The sequence below is a fragment of the Eptatretus burgeri genome, chromosome 10 (genome assembly GCF_056783735.1).
Source record: "Eptatretus burgeri isolate ZD-2024b chromosome 10, Ebu_testis_v1, whole genome shotgun sequence".
Taxonomy (NCBI): Eukaryota; Metazoa; Chordata; class Myxini; order Myxiniformes; family Myxinidae; genus Eptatretus; species Eptatretus burgeri.
Window position 1 is genome coordinate 48,344,319 of NC_140970.1, and position 5,000 is coordinate 48,349,318.

Genomic DNA, 5,000 nt, shown 5'->3' on the forward strand with positions numbered 1-5,000 from the left:
AAGCAAAAAGAGAGGTGGCAAAGGCCAAGGAAAAGGCATATGACGAGCTGTATGAGAAGTTGGACACAAAAGAAGGGGAAAAGGATTTATACCGATTGGCAAGACAGAGGGACCGAGCTGGGAAGGATGTGCTGCAGGTTAGGGTGATAAAGGGCGCAAATGGGAATGTGCTGACGAGCGAGGAGAGTGTGTTGAGAAGGTGGATGGAGTACTTTGAGGAGCTGATGAATGAAGAAAATTAGAGAGAGAGAAGGTTGGAAGAGGTGGAGATAGTGAATCTGGAAGTGGGGTGGATCAGTAAGGATGAAGTGAGGACTGCTATGAAGAAGATGAAAAGTGGAAAGGCGGTTGGCCCAGATGGTATACCAGTGGAGGCATGGAAGTGCTTAGGAGAGATGGCAGTGGGGTTGTTAACCAGATTGTTTAATAAAGTCTTGGAAAGTGAGAGGATGCCGGAGGAGTGGAGATTAAGTGTACTGGTTCCGATTTTCAAGAAAAAGGGTGATGTGCAGAGCTGTGGAAATTACAGAGGGATAAAGTTGTTAAGCCACACCATGAAGTTGTGGGAAAGAGTCGTGGAAGCTCGGTTGAGAGGAGAGGTGACGATCTGTGAGCAGCAATATGGGTTTATGCCAGGAAAGAGCACCACTGATGCGATGTTTGCTTTGAGAATGTTGATGGAGAAGTATAGGGAAGGCCAGAAGGAGTTACATTGTGTGTTTGTGGATTTAGAGAAAGCTTATGATAGGGTGCCAAGAGAGGAGTTGTGGCATTGTATGAGGAAGTCGGGAGTGGTGGAGAAGTATGTATGGATCGTGCAGGATATGTATGAGGACAGTGTGACAGCGGTGAGGTGTGCGGTAGGAATGATGGACCGGTTTAAGGTTAAAGTGGGATTGCACCAAGGATCGACTCTGAGCCCTTTCCTGTTTGCAATGGTGATGGACAGGTTGACGGACGAGATCAGACTGGAGTCTCCATGGACTATGATGTTCGCGGATGACATCATGATCTGTAGGGAGAGTAGGGAGCAGGCTGAATCGAGCCTTGAGAGGTGGAGGTACGCACTGGAGAGAAGGGGAATGTTAGTCAGTAGGAGTAAGACGGAGTACATGTGCGTAAATGAGAGGGAGGGTGGTGGTATGGTGCGGTTGCAAGGAGTTGAGGTGGGGAAGGTGGATGGGTTTAAATACTTGGGATCAACTGTCCAAAGTAACGGAGAGTGTGGGAGAGAAGTGAAAAAGAGAGTGCAGGCAGGATGGAGTGGGTGGAGAAGAGTTGCAGGAGTGATTTGTGACAGAAGGGTAGCTGCAAGAGTGAAGGGGAAAGTATATAAGACGGTAGTGAGACCAGCAATGTTCTATGGTTTGGAGGCGGTGGCACGAACAAAAAGACAGGAAGCGGAGCTGGAGGTGGCAGAGTTAAAGATGCTGCGATTCTCGTTGGGAGTGACGAGGATGGATAGGATAAGAAATGAGTATATGAGAGGGACAGCGCAGGTCGGACGGTTTGGAGACAAAGTGAGAGAGGCGAGATTGAGATGGTTTGGACATGTGCACAGGAGGGAAACGGAGTATATCGGGAGAAGGATGTTGAAGATGGAGCCGCCAGGCAGGAGGAGAAGAGGAAGGCCAAAGAAGAGGTTCATGGATGCGGTGAGGGCGGACATGCGGGTGGTTGGAGTGTCAATGGAAGATGTGGAGGATAGAGCGAAATGGAGACGGTTGGTCCGCTGTGGAGACCCCTAACGGGAGCAAGCCGAAAGAGGAAGAAGAAGATATATGTATGTATAGATATATATATATATATATATATATATATATATATATATATATATGTATGTATGTATGTATGTATGTATGTATGTATGTATGTATGTATGTATGTATATATATGTATATATATATATATATATATATATATATATATATATATATATATATATATATATATATATATATATATGTAATATGTATATTTTTATATGTATATATATATATATGTAATATATATATTTCTATATGTATATATATATATATATATGTAATATGTATATTTCTATATATATATATATATATATATATATATATATATATATATATCTATATTTCTGTATATATATATATATATATATTTCTGTATATTTCTATATATATATATGTATGTATATATATATATATATATGTATATATGTATGTATATGCATATATATATATATATATATATGTATATATATGTATGTATATGTGTATATATATATATATATATGTATATTTATATATATATGTATATATATATATATATATATATATATATATATGTATATGTATGAATATGTATATATATATATATATATGTGTATATATATGTATATATATATATATATATATATATATATATATATATATATATATTCTTCATTCAAAGCTCATTACCGCCGTGCCATGCTACGAAAAGTGCTCACTGAGATTGACGAGGATGGAGCAATGACAGCGAGTGACTTGGTGAAAAAGATAACGATCCTCGACGCTATGCTGTTTACGGACGCAGCATGGAATGATGTGAAGACTACCGGCATAGTGAACTGCTGGCGCAAAGGAGGAATTTTCATCGGAGCGGCAAGCGAAGGTGAAAGGGTCGAGAGCAATGACGACGACGAGTTAGCCAACCCTCTTCAAATGGATCCCGACCAATGGCAGGACTTCGTCAACATGGACGCCACTCTCCAAACCACAGACGATGATGCCACAGACGAAGCCATCGTTTCGGCAGTCCAACGCGAAATGGGAATTGCTACTGACGCAGACTATGACGCCGACACTAAAGTGGAGGAAGAGGAGGAAGAGGAGATCTCTGTCCCGACCATCAAGGAAATGATGTCTGCAGCTAAGACGATCAGGCTTGGTTTGCTATCACATGGGTTCAGTGACATGGCCTTCCTGCGCAAACTTGACAAGGAGGTCACCGCCATTGCCACAGACTCGTTAAAGCAGGCAACAATCGACAATTTTTTCATTACAGAGTAGGCTCATCGACAAACCTATGTTGTTTTGCTTTGAAAAGTACATATGTACTGTACGTGTCATTGTTTTATTTTCAGTAGTAAGTTACATTGTTTTGAGCAAGTGTGTCATATAAATCAAACTAAATGCTGAGTATTTGTCTCCGTATGTGTACTCGACATTTGATCCGCTTGATACTCCACAACTCTGGTGAACTCGGATATTAGAATCACCCGCTTATTAGAATCAAATTTGTCCGGCCCAAAGTGATTCTATTAAGAGGGTCCCACTGTATATGTATATATATATGTGTATATATTGTTGCGGTCTTCGCGCCCGCCGGCGTGCGGACGGCCACGTAACTCGAATCGCGGCACGTCGCCCACCGGACGGACAATCCAGTCGTGACCCTCTCGGACTAACGCCTGGGAACCAGTCACGGGTGGACCTTTCGGTCTCACCGCGATCGAGCCAATCAGCCCCCGCGTGGGATAGGGTTGCTCGCCAAATTCGAACTACCTAAGTACCCACGCGGAGGGTAGACCGGGCGATCGCACCTCGCCGCAGGTCGACTTCGGACACGGGCCACTTAAGCGACCCGTTCCGTACTATCAGAATAACCGAGCGGTGTTATCGTCGACCTCGACGGTTCGATTAATTATCGGGCGTATTCAGCCCACTACCAACCCTTTACGTGAAGCAAGATGGGGGTTCAATGGGGGAAAAGACGAAGCGAAGCGGGAGAACAGTTCAACAATAAAGCACATTTATTCTCGGCACACGGGAAGCACACAAATACAATTCCACCAAATGCACACAAAAAAGAAAACACAATTCCATTTACACAAAAAGCAAACATGAAAGTGAAAACACAGTGCAGAGCTAATACCGACTACCGAGCACACGGCAACACTTATACAATTCTACTTCACAGACGGCGCCGACAACACATACCCAAAACCAAGGAAAAGAAATACCCTCAAGAATGAGGTAGGCCTGGGGCCGAGACCTGGTCGGGCCTACCCGTCTGGTGATGAGACGCGGAGCGGCGATGGCCCCGCAACCCGCGGGCCTCGTGGACAGTGCCTGGCAGGGGGTGGGAACGGGGCCCCCTTGGTCGCACTATCTCAGCGCGGGGGGAAACAGGAGGGGGGTTGCTGATGCTCGGGGTATAGAGGATCTTTATTATGTGCGACGAGCGTCTCCACCTCGGCCAGGTCGCGCTGCCGGCCTCCCTCGGGCGCGCAGCTCCTTGCACGACGCGAGCACCCTTCGTCCGACTCGCCGCCTCTCCACAGCTCGTCCCCTCCGTTCCGACTTCAACGCACACGACCAGCAGCTCCACCGCCCGCGAAGTCTTGACTCTCTGTTCCGACTCCTTCGCCTCGTTCCGACCTTTACCACTCGTTCCGACTCCTTCCTTCCTCGTTCCGACTTTTACTACTCCTTTGACTGACGAACACCGTCCTTTTATCCCCCCGTAACTTCGCCTTTGACCCCCTCCCTTTGACCTTTCAACTCGCTCCCCATTGGCCCGAGAAAAAGTGGGCGTGAAGGCTTTTTGATCCACAAATTTGCATATATCGATCGGCCTGGGGGCGGGGCCAATTCGCCCCTCGCTCACCGATTGGACGGCAAAAAGTGGGCGTGTGTCGTTTTGGATCCGTTTTTGAAGCAGAAAATCCGTGATTTTGTACACGCTGTTCAACGTGCGCCCTACACGAGTCCAGCATCGGTGCCCATGAGTGGCGCGAGATGACGGTGATGCGATGGTGGCGAGTTGCGACGGTAAAGGTCATGGCGGTTGTGGTGAAGCGGCGTTGTGGTTGTGATGGTGGCGATTGGTCCAAAATAAAGATAGTAAAAGAAAAACGGCTATCCTGAAGAGTCGCAGCACGTATAAATGACATGTATTCCCACTAGACAACGGGTTTGGGCCTAACTACACATGTACTTACCGAGATACCTCACCTAAGGGACCTGAATGGTGGTTTGCGA

The 5,000-nt window shown here is 45.7% G+C and overlaps 1 long non-coding RNA gene across 2 annotated transcripts in view; it reads left to right on the forward strand.

Moving 5' to 3' along the window:
- The window catches only part of LOC147018503 (uncharacterized), a 98,604-nt gene that overhangs the window by 68,890 nt on the left and 24,714 nt on the right, over nucleotides 1-5,000 (forward strand). The window lies entirely within an intron of this gene.